Genomic DNA, 17,347 nt, shown 5'->3' on the forward strand with positions numbered 1-17,347 from the left:
TCAGCTTCAGCATTAGTCCTTCCATTGAATATTTAGGCTTGATTTCTTTTAGGATTGACTGGTTTGATCTCCTTGCTTTCCAAGGGACTCTCAAGAGTCTTCTCCAGTGCCACAACTCAAAGGCATCAATTCTTCAGTGCTCAGCCTTCTTTATGAGTGCTCACATTCATGACAACTGGAAAAAACATAGCTTTGACTATTCAGAACTTTGTCAGTAAAGTGATATCTTTGGTTTTTAATACACTATCTAGGTTTGTCATAGCTTTTCTTCCAAGGAGCAAGCATCTTTTAATTTCATGGCTGCAGTCACCATCTGCAGTGATTTTGGAACCCAAGAAAATAAAATCTGCCCCTGCTTCCACTTTTTCCCCATTTATTGGCCATGAAGTGATGGGACTAGATGCCATGATCTTCATTTTTTGAATGTTAAGTTTTAAACCAGCTTTTTCACTGCCCTCTTTTACCTTCATCAAGAGGCTCTTTAATTCCTCTTCACTTTCTGCCATTAAAGTGGTATCACCTGCATGTCTGAGGTTATTGATATTTCTCCCTGCAATCTTGATTCCAGCTTGTGATTCATCCAGCCAAGCATTTTTCATGATGTACTCTGCATATATGTTAAATAAACAATAGACAATATACAATCTTGTCATACTCCTTTCCCAACTTTGAACTAGTCAGTTGTTACATGTAAGGAAGATTATAGGTAGCTAATTTGGTGTAATATTTTGTATTGTACTGACTGGAGGCAAATGGGTCAGAAACACTCACACCCTTGAAGAGGGGAGCATAACTCTCTACTCCTTAATTATGAGATGCCCATAGTCTCTTACTTGCAAAGAGTATGAAGCAGGGGTGAGGGGATAGTAAATTGAAGATGGAGAAACAAAACACTACTCCAGCACTGTAATTACAGTCAACAGCAGTGATTAGTCATGTTGGTAGAATGTACCCTTGATATATTATGATGAAAGTGGCATTTAGGCATTGTGATCTTTCTCTCCCAAACTTAAAACCACTGTTTAATTATGAGGAAAACATCTGCAAAATCTCTCTTATAAATATAAAACAAAACGCCTAACCGCATGTTAAAAAATCAAGACCATTAAAAGCAAGTGAAGTCTGAGAAACTGTCACAGCTTAGAGAAGACTTCACAGCTAAGAGAAATTACTTGTGCTCTTCCCTCCATCTATATGTAGATTTTTAAAATTCTGACTTATTGTATTTATTTATTTATTTGTGCACCCTTAATTTTGGGGAAAATAGTTCTTTTAAATAATAGGGTCTCTTAAAAACATAAACATGTCAAAATACTTTTTAAAAAAAAATCCATGAATTTTCTTTAGAAATGAGATGGACAGAAGGACTCACACTCCTGAGCTGACTAAACTATGTTGCTCAGGAAGTACATCTGATGTATCACTGAAATCCAGGGCAGTCACATTATATGAATGAGTCAATAATTTCCCATTAATGTATAGCCTAGAACGCATCATGTTTCCAGTTATTTTCCACTGAAAGAGACCTAACTGATAGACTAATAACAAATACTGCACTTTTAATAACAGTATTTTCTATGTGTTTAAATAAATGTTTATCAAGGTGATTCAACATAATAGGTAGTTATAAAAGGTAGTATAGTTTACTGACATGTAAGTTCATAAGGTCATTTACAACCACAAAGTATGCTGCTATTTTTCACTGATAATACTGTATTAGAATACAGAGTCTAAAATAAGCTCTTTGGAATGAATGATAATTGTCAGAATGATGGCTTTCCCCATTATCTAAGCAGCTGAATGTCAGGATGAAGCAAGAAGAAAAGGGCTACAGATTATAGATTTAAAGCTATATCATGTTAAGGTGTTTTAGAGCAATACAAATACCTGAAATTTCTCTGTATTTTTCACTTGGTAAATCATATATGCATTTCAATTTTTTCAAGACCTTTATATTTCTGAGCTATTTTAAATTTAACAAAACTGTATGGAAATAATTTTGTCATTTTTACAGAGGTAAGTATGCTAATGGCACCCCACTCCAGTACTCTTGCCTGGAAAATCCCATGGATGGAGGAGCCTGGAAGACTGCAATCCATGGGGTCACTGAGGGTCGGACAAGACTGAGCGACTTCACTTTCACTTTTCACTTTCATGCATTGGAGAAGGAAATGGCAACCCACTCCAGTGTTCTTGCCTGGAGAATCCCAGGGACAGGGGAGCCTGGTGGGCTGCCGTCTACGGGGTCGCACAGAGTCGGACACGACTGAAGTGACTTAGGAGCAGCAAGTATACTAAAATAGATGAGGTATTGCTTAATAATTCCTCCATGCCTTAAATTAGATTAAGTTTTCAAATGAAGAACATAGGTGGGACGATTGGTATCTCTGTTTTTGCTCTGGAAGTGCAAGTTGATTTGCTGCATTTTAACTGAGTATGAGATAGAAGATAAAAAAAATTGTTTAAAATAGGTTATGATGTCAAAATAGTCAATAATGAGATAGAGTTAAAGGTTACCAAGATTACTAAATCAAGAATTTATTTAAGACATTAAGGAAATAATTTAGTAAGCATTGTACTGTAGTATTCACCTCTTTGACTCTTAGCAAATTTATATTAATCTTCATATAAGGAATATCTTATTCTTTGAGTGTCACTATCAGTTCAGTTCAGTTCAGTTGCTCATTTGTGTCCAGATTTTTGTGACCTGATGGAATGTAGCATGCCAGGCCTCTCTGTTCATCACCGACTCCCAGAATATACTCAAACTCATCTGCATTGAGTCGGTGATGCCATCCAAACATCTCATCCTCTGTCATCCCCTTCTCCTCCTGCATTAAATCTTTCCCATAATCAGGGTCTTTTCAAATAAGTCAGCTCTTCGCATCAGGTGGCCAAAGTATTGGAGTTTCAGCTTCAACATCAGTCCTTTCAATGAACACTCAAGACTACTCTCCTTTAGGACTGGTTGGATCTCCTTGCATTCCAAGGGACTCTCAAGAGTCTTCTCCAACACTACAGTTCAAAAGCATCAATTCTTCGGCACTCAGCTTTTGTTATATTCCAACATTCACATCCATACATGACTATTGGAAAAACCATAGCCTTGATGAGACAGACCTTTGTTAGTAAAGCAATGTCTCTGCTTTTTAATATGCTGTCTAGGTTGGTCATAGCTTTCCTTCCAAGGAGTAAGCGTCTTTTAATTTCATGGCTGCAAACACCATCTGCAGTGATTTTGGAGTCCCAAATAATAAAGTCTGTCACTGTTTGCACTGTTTCCCTATCTATTTGCCATGAAGTGATGGGACCAGATGCCATGATCTTAATTTTCTGAGTGTTGAGCTTTAAGCCAACTTTTTCACTCTCCTCTTTCACTTTCATCAAGAGGCTCTTTAGTTCTTCTTCACCTTCTGCCTTAAGGGTGGTGTCATTTGCATATCTGAGTTTATTGATATTTCTCCCGGAAATCTTAATTCTAGCTTGTGCTTCATCCAGCCCAGAGTTTCTCATGATGTACTCTACATATAAGTTAAATAAGCAGGGTAACAATATACAGCCTAGAGGTACTCCCTTTCCTATTTGGAACCAGTCTGTTCCATGTCCAGTTCTAACTGTTGCTTCCTGACCTGTACACAGATTTCTCAAGATGCAGGTCAGGTGATCTGGTATTTCCATCTCTTTAAGAATTTTCCACAGTTTATTGTGATCCACACAGTCCAAGGCTTTGGCATAGTCAATAAAACAGAATTAGATGCTTTTCTGGAACTCTCTTCCTTTTTCGATGTTAGCAATTTGATCTCTGATTCCTCTGCCTTTTCTAAAACCAGCTTGCACATATTGCTGAAGTCTGGCTTGAAGAATTTTAGCATTACCAGCGTGTGAGATGAGTGCAGTTGTGTGGTTTGAAAATTTTTAGCATTGCCTTTCTTTGGGGTTGGAATGAAAACTGACATTTTCCAGTCCTGTGGCCACCACTGCATTTTCTAAATTTGTTTGTATATTGAGTGCAGCACTTTCACAGCATCATCTATTAGGATTTAAAATAGCTCAACTGGCATTCCATTTCCTCCACTAGCTTTGTTTGTAGTGATGATTCCTAAGGCCCACTTGACTTCACACTCTAGGATGTCTGGCTCTAAGTGAGTGATCACACCATCATTGATTATCTGGGTCATGAACATCTTTTTTGTATAGGTCTTATGTATATTCTTGTCACCTCTTCTTAATATCTTCTGCTTCCGTTAGGTCAATATTATTTCTGTCCTTTATCGAGCCCATCTTTGCATGAACTGTTCCCTTGGTATCTTTAATTTTCTTGAAGAGATCTCTAGTCTTTCCCATTCTATTTTTTTCCCTATATTTCTTTGCATTGATCATGAGGAAGTCTTTCTTATCTCTCCTTGCTATTCTTTGGAACTCTGCATTCAAATGGACATATCTTTCCTTTTCTCCTTTGCTTTTCACTTCTCTTCTTTTCACAGCTCTTTGTAAGGCGTCCTCAACAGCCATTTTCCTTTTTTAAATTTCTTTTTGTTGGGGATGGTCTTGATCCCTGTCTCCTGTACAATGTCATGAACCTCCGTCCATAGTTCATCAGGCACTCTGTCTATCAGATCTAGTCCATTAAATCTATTTCTCACGTCCACTGTATAATCGTAAGGGATTTGATTTAGGTCATATCTGAATGGTCTAGTGGTTTTTGCCTACTTTCTTCAGTTTAAGTCTCAAATTGGCAATAAGGAGTTCACGATCTGAGCCACAGAAAGCTCCTGTTCTTGTTTTTGCTGACTGTATAGAGCTTTTCCATCTTTGGCTGCAAAGAATATCATCAATCTGTTTTCAGTGTTGACCATCTGGTGATGTCCATGTGTAGAGTCTTCTCTTGTGTTGTTGGAAGAGGGTATTTGGTATGCCCAATGCATTCTCTTGGCAAAACTTTATTAGCTTTGCTCTTCTTCATTCTGTACTCCAAAGCCAAATTTTCCTGTTTCTCCAGGTGTTTCTTGACTTCGTACTTTTGCATTTCAGTCCCTTATAATGAAAAGGATATCTTTTTTTGGTGTTAGTTCTAAAAGGCCTTGTAGGTCTTCATAGAACCATTCAACTTTAGCTTCTTCAACATTACTGGTCAGGGCATAGACTTGAATTACCGTGATATTGAATGGTTTGCCTTAGAAATGAACAGAGATTATTCTGTCATTTTTGAGACTGCATCCAAGTACTGCATTTTGGACTCTTTTGTTGTCTGTGATGGCTACTCCATTTCTTCTAATTGATTATTGCCCACAGTAGTAGATTAATGATCATCTGGGTTAAATTCACCAATTCCAGTCCATTTTAGTTCACTGATTCCTAGAATTTCAATGTTCAATCTTGCCACCTCCTGTTTGACAACTTCCCATTTACTTTGATTCATGGACCTAATATTCAAGGTTCCTACGGAATATTGCTCTTTTTAGCATCAGACCTTGCTTCTGTCACCAGTCACATCCACAACTGGGTGTTGTTTTTGCTTTGGCTCCATCTCTTCCTTCTTTCTGAGGTTTTTTCTCCACTGAGCTCCAGTAGCATATTGAGCACCTACTACCTGGGGAGTCCATATTTCAGTGTCCCTTATTTTTGTCTTTTCATACTGTTCATGGGGTTCTCAAGGCAGGAATATTGAAGTGGTTTGCCATTCCTTTTTCCTGTGGACCACATTTTGTCAGAACTCTCCACCAAGACCCATCCATCTTGGGTGGCCAAACATGGCATGGTTTAGTTTCATTGAGTTAGACAAGGCTGTGGTCTATGTGATTAGATTATTTAGTTTCTGTGCTTGTGTTTTCAGTCTGCCTGTCCTCTGATGCCCTCTCTCAGGGCCTACCATCTTACTAGGTTTTCTCTTACCTTGGATGTGGGGTATCTGCTCACAGATGCCGCTACTAACCTTGGATGTAGGATGTACTAACCTCCTCTTGGCTGCTCCAGTGCCAAGCTATGTATTTTAGCAATTAAGATGCAATATAAGTTAATTTTAATTTTTTTGACTTCTTATTTTGTTTTGGGGTATAGCCAATTGACAATGTTGTGATAGTTTCAGGTGAAAAGCAAAGGGACACAGCCATACATATACATATGTAGACATATATCCTTTTCCCCAAAACTCACCTCCCACCCACGTTTCCACATAATGTTGAGCAGAGTTCCATATGATACACAGTCAGTCCTTTTTGGTTATCCATTTTAAATACAGCAGTATGTCCATCCATCTGAAATTCCCTAACTATGCCTCCCCCTCATCCTCCCACCCCTGAAAACAGTAAATTCATTCTCTAAGTCTGTGAGTCTCTTTGTGTTTTGTAAGTTCATTTGTATCATTTCTTTTTTAGATTCCACATATAAGGGGTGTCATATTTCTCCTCCTCTATCAGACTTACATCACTCAATATGACATTCACTAGGTTCATCTATGTTGCTGCAAATGGAATTATTTCATTCTTTTTAACAGCTGAGTAATATTCCTTTGTATGTATATATCACATGAATCTATCCATTTATCCATCAATGGACATTTAAGTTGTTTCCATGTCTTGGCTATTGTGCTGTAATGAACTTTGGGGTGCATGTATCCTTTCAGATCAGGTTTTTCTCTGGATATATGCCCAGAATTGGGATTGCAGGGTCATATGGTAGCTCAATTTTTAGTTTTTTTAAGGAATGTCCATAATGTTCTTCACAGTGGTTTTACCAATTTACTTTCCCACAGTTTGGGAAGATTCCCTATAAGTTAAAATTTAAACCATATTTTAATAGAGTCAAACCATCTGATTAATGCTTGCTTTCATTTCCTAACCTCATCAGGGTAGGAAATTTAATCCTTCTTTCCTTCTCAATCCCCATATTCAATCCTTAATTCCCATTGGTTCTAATTCAAGACTTATCTAGAATACACTTATTTAATATTCACAACTACCATCATAATCCTATCACGGTTTCACCATCATACAGACTCTATCGTGGTATCCCTGCTTTCATTTTTGCCATCCCAAGACCATTTAAAAAGCCAAAGTAATACTTTTAACATATAAGCAAAGTCATATGGATTTTCCATCCAACATCAATGACTTCTCATCTCACCATCAAAGTCAAATTCCTATGGTCCTGTAAAATGTCCTGTATGATGACCTACATCCTTGTTATCTCTTGGCCTTCATCTCACCCTCTATCATTCCTTTTCAGCCTTGTTCAGTCTTGTAGCTGAAATATCCCAGGTAATTTTAAAACTCAGAAATGTTCTATTTTACCTTGATATTTTCTGCTGACATACATGCACAAAGTTTACTCTCTGACCATATTCCAGTCATTGGGTTTATGTCATCTTATTCACAGATGAATATTCTATTTGAAACTTAACATTCTCTTGCTAGCATCCCATTCCTCTCTAACTTAGTCATTCCCCATGGTAGTTACCATATAAAATACTACATTTTTTTGCTTATTAACTTTCTGTCCTGCTAGAATGTTTTCTTCAAGATGACTGTATTTCTTGTGTGTTTTGTTTACTCTATTCCAACATGAGAACCCGCCATGTAACATATGTTTGATATCTTTGAACATGTTGATAAACATAAGTCTAACAAATGTAATGATTTTTTTAAACTATAAGGCTAAAACCAATTTAATGTATAATAAATTTTCCTTAGGCTATACCTTTGATATATTGCCTATGATTTCTAATTAAACTCATATAAATAATGTAAACTAGAGATCAGGGGATCTTAGTATTAATTGTGCCTTTAAAAGCCATGTAAAAGAAAAAAATACACTTAAAAAAAGTTAGAGCCAAGTAATTATTCCAGTCAATTAATTGGTATATACCAAATGCATGAATTATCTGCTAATGAAATTCTATTCATTATGCTCATCATTAGAATTTTCTTTAATCCTAAAGGGCACTAGCTGAATATCGTCTTCTCTCTACATTCTTTTACACAATTTTCCCATGTCATACCTAGAAGGTCACAAAGTTAATTGGCTGTTGAGTACTTAACGTAGTTAATTCCATCTTATAAGTTATCTGATTTTTAATTTTAAAGTTCTTTGGTCAAGGTTACAGGATTAGCATAACCTCAAATCAAGAACATGTTTCTAGGCAGGGCAACACTTTCCTAGTCAGTAGCTCACTGAAACTATTGATTTTGATATAATTTCATGAAAATCCAGCTGCATTTACTCACATTGGAGAGTACAACATATGTTTTTCCTTATAATTTTTATGTTAGTCTTGTAACATTTTTGAAGATGTGACTGGATAATGAGAAATCAAAGGGTAGTGAATAAGTAAATATAATATTGAAGTATTTCAGTGCTGACTTTACATTAGTAAATAAGCATATACAGTGATTTTTGTCTTATTAAGTAATGATACTCTTTTTATTTTCTAACTACAGTTTATTCAGAATGTATTTGCTTGTTTAATTCTCACACAAATGTTTAAATGTAATTTGTTTTATCCTATTGTACAGATTAAGACTCCAAAATTCCAAGTATTACATGATTTTTGTTAGGGATAAGGAATCAAATAATTTTTACCCTGGAACCTGTACTCGTCCTTCTACACAGTTTGCAAGCTTATACATGTAACAGTGAATCAGTACCTTATAAAAGACGTGTCAAAATAGGAAAATGAAGAAGTTGGCAATTCAAGAGTGCACGCTCTACCCATAAGGATGGCCAGTGCTTCAATTCAATTAATTGTTGCTTTGCTGCATGCTCAGCATTGCAGAATCTTCTTTTTTAAGCCAGATTATAGTTTAAAAAAAATATGCTTCATTCATTTTTAAATGTTGTAGTACATTTCTCGGAGAAGGCAATGGCAACCCACTCCAGTACTCTTGCCTGGAAAATCCCGTGGACAGAGGAGCCTGGTGGGCTGCAGTCCATGAGGTGGTGAAGAGTCGGACACGACTGAGCGACTTCACTTTCACTTTTCACTTTCGTGCTTTGGAGAAGGAAATGGCAACCCACTCCAGTGCTCTTGCCTGGAGAATCCCAGGGACGGGGGAGCCTGGTGGGCTGCCATCTATGGGGTCGCACATTGTCTGACACGACTGAAGTGACTTAGTAGCAGCAGCAGCAGCATATTTCTGACTAGGTGTAGTTTATGAACTGAAGGATTTAAATGTACTATACCATATTCTTCCCACTCATTTAAATGAGTAGCAGACTATATGTTACTTAAAGCTGTTAGTTCCCAAAGGACCATTATCATCATAGCTCATTAAATTCTATCTTCTTGAGATCCTCCAGATAAGTGATTTACAAACAGCTGTACTCAACTCTAGGTTCCACAAAAGCAGCAAAAGAATCACTGTAGATGATGAGAGAAATGATGAGCAGTCAAGATTGGTGACTTCCAGATTTTTCTACAATGTAGCTTTTCATTTCTTTGTTGTGGGAAATAAATATTCTGCTGATAAAAATTTGCAAAGAATGTTCAAAGTTGTGAGTATCAGAACTCTATCATTAAAAACTGTTAATTCAAACTGAAGTAAAAATTATGAGTGGCATTGATGACTTTCTAAGTTAAAATTTGTCATGATGTGATTCCAATGAATTTAATGAGAATCCTGAAAGTAGGTCTATGCTCCTTTTCCTACAACCATCTAATGGGGTCAGGATGTCTGACATGGAGAGGTTGCTTGACTCCATTTTATTCAGTGGATTTGCCCTCTGTGTGAAGCATGGATGGAGTTTTCTCAAAAAGCACAACCAGTTCAGTAACTTTTAAGATTCACAACTACTTTGTTTCTTATGTGATTAAGAAGTCCCCTTCCCTGTTCTACTTCTCCATGGCTGAAAAGTACATATATTTTCTAAGTTAAACTCATGCAGTTTCTCATTTTATTTCATTTATACATTTAATAAAGTTGTCAATCACTTATTTTTAATTTTATATTTATCTAAGGAAATCATTCTTTTATCAATATCTAGTAGATAGTAAAGAGTCATAATTCTGTAATAGAGGTTCTATTATTTGGGTGAATGACAGTTTAGCTAGATGTCACAGTAATGTATTAAAAAGAATTAGGTTTGTCTATTTAATAAAAAAAAAAAAGAAAAACTCAGTTGAATAATTTAGCCAGAAAATGATAAAATAAAAAGATTTAAATGGTGGCATCATAAAAAAAAGGACTAAGGGCGGTTTCCTAAAATGCAGAAAAGATTGGAAGATTCTTTCTTTACTTTCCATTAAAAAATGGAAATTACCTAGTTTCGCCCACTTTATTCTTTAAGACAAATTGGTATGCCTTCATCATATCCCAATTGACCTCAAAGTGGATCTAACAGTAAATCCAGGAACTGCTTATCCTGCACATTTCTTATCTGTTCTATATTTAGCTCAATTGTCACTAACAATAGAATTTCCATTCTTTGCATTTTCTGATTTCATTCATCTTCTCAGTCATTAGATCTCACTTTCTCCTAAAAGATTAATCCTCTCCAATTATCTTTTGGTATAGTCTTACAAAAGTTGCACATCCGTACTGTACACCCTCCTTTATTAAAGAGGAAACTTCACCCTTATCTGAGTTTTATGAAACCTAAACTCTTACCCTTTATATTTAATCCACATCCTTTATGAGTTAGGTTCAGTTCTGTAGGGGAGAGACAGATTTAGATAACTTGCTACAAATCCATTATTGTGCCCTACCTGACAAGAGGAAAGTCAGAACAACTCTTATCAATTGCACTTGGAAATATAGTAAATGCGATGAAAATTCAGCTTTCTGATGACTGGTGTCTACTTTTGGAAGCCAGTGATCAGAGTTGAGGTTGAATTTGGACTTTCCTTTTTTATTTCTGGATGCAGTCTTTCTCTGTTGTACAGGAGAAAAAAAAAAAAAAAACTTTAAATATGTGGCCTTTCCCAGCTGTTATAACCTATTTATGGACTGTGCTGGCTATTATTTTGTGGAGAAACCTAAGAAGACAATATTTCTAGAATTATATTTGACTGGGTTGCCCGTAAATTTTAAAGTGCCAGTCAGAAAACAGCAGTCTTCTTCAGGGCCTATTGCATCAGATTACCTGACATACTTTCCTCCATTGCTTTATTTTTTCCCATAACGTATTTGAACCTCTGATATTTTGAGTATATGCAGCTTCTTCTCCAAACACCATCACACTTGAAAAAAACTCCATGGGGACAGGATCTTGTTGATTCTGTCCAATGCAATCACCTCAGTACCTGGAACAGTTCTTGTTACAGAGTAGGCATTGAGAAAATTTTTACAGAGTGGATGAATGGATTTCTAGGATTTATTCAGGTATGGTAAAAAATTCTGGTTATATTTCTGTAGTGAAGAATGACATTGGACTCAACCTGCAATATCAACTTTTCTGATGATCTACAGCTGGCTGGGCCACACTGTGGATTTTGGACTTAATGACCCTCTTTCTCTGTCCTCCAGAAACACAAAACACAGACACACACACACACACACACACTGCTACTAATGTTTCTGTTTCTCTGGAGACCCTGGCTGATATATCTTTGGATACTAAGAGATTCTTTTTGTTGGTTGATGTTTGTTTGTTTTCATTAACCTACAACACAGTGACTTCTTGCTCCTGTTCCTATGTTGCTGGACTACTGGAGTTTCAATCATAGGAACTCAATTTTAACATTATCAAAGCCATTATTGAGAACCCCAAGGTTTCCAGTAACAAAGGAGCTATTAGGGTCCTATTATGAAACCAGCCTACCATTCCCAGAAAAATGAAAACAACAGCAAAACCAGCTACACTGGGGTAGACACTGGATCTTCATTGAGATAAAAGTAGGCAATATCTTTTTCAAAGATTGTGCCATGAAAAATTTGTAAAAAAAAACCCATTACCTCCATGTGTGAACTCAGTAAGAGGTGCTCACATTCCAGTGATAAGACAATATCAGTCAAGACTTTATCCTTGTGAAACCATAAATCAAGAATGACTCGATCTCTGGTGCTTTTCATCAGTCTCAACCACAGCATTTCAGGAATTTATGACCTGCTACTGGTGGGCTGCTATCTATGGGGTCACACAGAGTCGGACACGACCGAAGTGACTTAGCAGTAGCACAGCTTTATCTTTACTTTGTTATAATCTTACCACACCCACCCCTGATGCCTTCCCACATGGAATGGCCAGCAAACTTTATAACTCGACTCTAGCAGATGTACGAAACACTGATCCACTGATTTAAGTATATTGTTCACAGCAGAAGTCAGTTATAAGGTGGGGCCAGAACCCATTTGTGACTGATTTAGTACATGGTGATTTTACTTTATGAGAGTCCATTATCTCATTTCTTTAACATCTGGAACTTCATACTGGAAACAACATAAGCAAAGGAGAAATCTCAGGCTCATGAAGTGAACATTTTTGTGCATTTTGTACAGATCCTCTCTTCAGTAGAGATCACAAAAGGAGGACACCTGAGCAGATGTCTTTTCATTCAAGTAGAATTTCCATGAAAGAACATCAAGTGTTCTTCACTCTTGAAAATTCATATTTTTCAACCATAGCTGAAGATACATTGTATGGTATAGCCAAAATAAGACAATAACTACACGTACAAGTCTCTGGATTAAGATGCAGAATGGGCCTCTCCATGGCCCACCACATACATGTTTGTCATGGATTTACTCATAAAAACTCTTTATCTTTTATAACCCCATCTCTGAGTTCAAAATAGTTTATTAGAAATGTTAAATGTATTTCACTAATATTTTGATAGTTCTGTCTATGGAATAGTATATCCACATCCTGCCTTAAGCATGTCCTGAGTACAGATAGCTTCAAAAATCACCATTCATTGACATACCATTTGTCCTATAACATCACAATGACATTTAAAATCAATATACTTCCACTCATAATGTCTATTAGGACAAGGTTTCTTTAATAATATCACTATCATTTTTGGCTTGCCTCAGCAAATTTATCTCATTTTATTAAATAAATGTTCTGTCTCCAGAAACTATTTTAGTATCAGCAGTCATTGTAGATTTTATTATGGTATTGAAAAATATTGTTCAAAACAATCCCTCTCTGTAGCTGCCTGTCCATTAGCCATTACTCATCATCCAATTACTACATAGAAATTTCAAGTGGACTTTGGGAAAATGCCTACACTATTACAATTCTATTAGAATGAAATTGAAAACTATCAGCCCCATATCTTCTCTGGCCATGACCATGTTTTCCAACAGCAACTCACTGCATATACTTCTACTCTTAAAACACCACTCCATGATAAATATACCTTCTATCCTGACACTTTTCTGTAACAGGTTTGTAACAAAACATCAACATTCAGTCTGTACCCAGATGATACTGAGTGAGAGTGGGACACACAGAAAGAGCAACAGAACACAACACAATATGTCAAGAGAGTTACCTATTACACGCTGATAGAAATTGAATTCTCAGAGATGAACTGTGATTTCCAAATGCCACCTGGCCTTCCATCTGACACATTTATACCACCTGCTTCTGATGGAAATTGAAAGATTGCTTGCTAGGGCTGGTCAAAAATTATCAACTCAATCAAATGCCCTGTCTCCTATCTTCAGTTGCCTTGAAAATACAAATTCTTTATATCTTCCTTAATTCCATACTGCTTATAACTCTCCTAGACCCTGTGCTGCATTCCATCTCCATATTTTTTAAAGATTTCTTTATTCTTATTTTTGGTTGCTCTGAATCTTCATTGCTGGTGTGGGCTTCCTCTAGTTGTGGCAAGTGGGGGCTCCTCTTCATGGTGGTGCGAGGGCTTCTCCTTGTAGTGGTGTCTCTTGTTGTGGAGCACGCACTCTAGGCACACAGGCTTCAGTAGTTGCAGTACTTGGGCTCAGTAGTTGTGGTGCATGGGCTTAGTTGCTCCGCAGCATCTGGGATCTTCCTTGACCAGGAATTATACCCATGTCCCTTGAATTGGCGAGCAATTCTCAACCACTTGACCACCAAGGACCCCCATTTTCATCTGTTGAACTATCTAATATGGACATAGTAACTAATCCTAGAAGTTTGACAATGAAAACCTATTGAGGTTGAAGAAAGAATTCAAGGATGCCCCACTTCTACCCTTGTTTCAACTTATTTGCCATCATCTATTTTTTTAAGCTTGTTTTAAATTTAATGTAGTTTGTTCTATGACATTGATGTGAATCTTACCTTTAATGATTTGGAATTGTTTTCATTAGACTCAGTGGCATCAGAGTTCTAATTTGATCTAATTGATTCTGACTTTGTTTATGGATCTAAGTTTTTAAGAGTGGGGTGTCTTCCTGTTTTTCTGGACCTTATCTGGAGGGACAAGACAGGCAATACCATAAATGACTGAACCATTCATGGGCTATCAGTTCAGTTCAGTTGCTCAGTCGTATCCAACTCTTTGCAGCCCCATGAACTGCAGCATGCCAGGCTTCCCTGTCCATCACCAACTCTCAAAGCTTACTCAAACTCATGTTCATCATGTCGGTGATGCCATTCAACCATCTCATCCTCTGTCATCCCTTTCTGCTCCCACCTTCAATCTTCCCCAGCATCAAGGTCTTTTCCAGTGAGTTGGTTCCTTGCATCAAGTGGCCAAAGTATTGGAGTTTCAGCTTCAGCATCAGTCCTTCCAATAAGTATTCAGGACTGATTTCCTTTAGGATTGATTGGTTTGATCTCCTTACAGTCCAAAGGACTCTCAAGAGTCTTCTCTATTGCTGTCTCGTATACAGCAAAAGAGACACTGATGTATAGAACAGTCTTATGGACTCTGTGGGAGAGGGAGAGGGTGGGAAGATTTGGGAGAATGGCATTGAAACATGTGAAACGTCATGTATGAAACGAGATGCCAGTCCAGGTTCAATGCACGATGCTGGATGCGTGGGGCTGGTGCACTGGGACGACCCAGAGGGATGGTGTGGGGAGGGAGGAGGGAGGAGGGTTCAGGATGGGGAACACATGTATACTAATTAAATAATTTTATATTAAAGAAAAAAAAAGATTAAAAAAAAATAAAGAGTCTTCTCTAACACCACAATTCAAAAGCATCAATTCTTCAGCGCTCAACAGTCTTTATAGTCCAACTCTCACCACGACTACTGGAAAAACCATAGCTTTGACTAGACAGACCTTTGTTGGTAAACTAATGTCACAAGGATAAATATGATTCTTATACCGAGTCTTTGGGAAGATTACCCTAGAAGTTGTACTGTTTCTTTAGCCATGTGTGTCGGTTATAGACAAATAAAGGATTCTATTTGTGATGTCTCTAGGAATGCAATATTTAATTTCCATATTCTGAATTGTTTTTATAGATTTTATAGCCTAAATTCAACCTTGCCTGTTTTTTTCAGCAGTTTATAAGAGTGCTTGAGGGGCAGTGAGAATTTGGGAAACATGGTATCATTAAAATTAATGATAATTTTCTGAGATTGTCCTGGAAGTCTTTAGAAGGCTTGATGAAGATTTTGATATTGAAAGTAATCTATTAGTCTGCTAAGGCAGATGAAGGAAGGAGAACTAGAGTACTGTATTCAGTCAACTAGTGCTTTCCTCTACATCAACCAGAGTTAATGTTGAAGGATCAAATTAACTTGAATGTAATATCTATACATAACTTTATATTTTGCAGACAGAAACATATTTTTGCCCAACGAACATTAGTGATAATTATAGTCTCTATAGAATAACTGATACAATCAAAATGCAAGGGCATTATCAGTCTTTATCTATTTCTTTCTATATGTATTTTTCTAGGCATTCTTAAAACAGATGACCATATATACAAATTTATAAAGATCATAAGAAAACTAATTTGCTAATTACTTGTGCCTCTCAGAGTGTGAAAACAGCCTTATCTTTTTCTCCTAGCTGATTGAATTGAATAGTTCCCCAAGAGTGGCTTCACCAAAATAATTAATGCAGTGATTTTTAAAGTATTTACCTCCAGGTTAACGCCTGCCCTATAAGCTTTGGGATACCTGTGTCTTATTTTGTAGATAAATGTTTAGAGCAGAAATCCATTAAGACTAATCAAACCTGAGGCATTGTTGCAGGCCATTAATTTACCTGAACCTATTAATTCTTGTCATTTTCAAACAATATTTACTTAAACAGAGGTCTGGAAACTGAGATAAAACCAGTGCAAAATGCATATAAAATGGAAAATACCATATGGATGTGTGTATATGTATATAAATATATGTGTGTACAAATATTTATTAAGAATTCAAATAAAACATAATACAGATTTACCTGCAAATAAATGTTTTAAATATTTTGTAATGGTCTCATAAATTTATAGTATTTTTTTGTAATCACTTAAAAATGTACACTGAGGATTTAACCAGTTTGTTCAGATAGTAACAATGTGACAATGTAAGTACAACCTAAAAGCAAAGTGTTTTACATAAGATCTGGCAATTCTCTGCAGCATCTATTTACATACTAAATATGAAATCTAAAAGCCTGCATTTCCCAGATACCTTAACAACAGGGATGGTCCTGCAAATGATCTATTTTATTTAATTTCCAGTGCAGAAAATATTAACCATTGATATACAGTCAAGATCAGTTGAGTCCAATTTTAGTTCTTGACTTTTTTTTTTTTCTGAGTACTTGTAAGCATTAGTATTTTAGCATCTTCTTTTTATTCTTAGAGATTCTGAAGAAAAAAAGAAAAGAAAACATCTTTAAATAGAATGTAAAATGTATTCTACATTACAATTGCCATCACTGGATGATTTTTTTTTATATAAAATACAGAATAACATTTTGATAACAGTATTTTCTGTGTATTAAAATTTTGATGTTTAATCATCATAGGAATTATTTTCTTACTCCTCAGCAATTATACCAACTATGCTAAAAGATATACAGGATGAAAAGAAATAATTGCCTAGAATGTGATACAATGCTGAAATAAATGATCACTTTTTCATTATCCTTAGTTTTTCTTTCTGTATTGCCAAAAAAAATTGCATTAGGTTTCAAAAAAGATATAAAAGAACTCTGGAGATATTATGTGTAGAATTTCATATTTTAGGCTTCAAATATTCATTGTCTTTCATAATAGCAAAGAGAAGAAAATTGACAGAAGAAGATTTATCACAGTTATTAGACAAATTATAAGATGAATGCAAAAGGACAGAGAGCTGCACACTAACCTCTAATGATGATGGTGAAATTGATCATATAAGCATAATCTCAGAGTATGACTCTTTCTATAATATTAATTGATTTTTTTTGTACTCAAGAATTAGTATTTATTTCATTTCTCCAAAGAAGACATACAAATGGCGAAAAAGCACATGAAAAG

The sequence above is a fragment of the Bos indicus x Bos taurus genome, chromosome 6 (genome assembly GCF_003369695.1).
Source record: "Bos indicus x Bos taurus breed Angus x Brahman F1 hybrid chromosome 6, Bos_hybrid_MaternalHap_v2.0, whole genome shotgun sequence".
In the NCBI taxonomy this organism is placed as follows: Eukaryota; Metazoa; Chordata; class Mammalia; order Artiodactyla; family Bovidae; genus Bos; species Bos indicus x Bos taurus.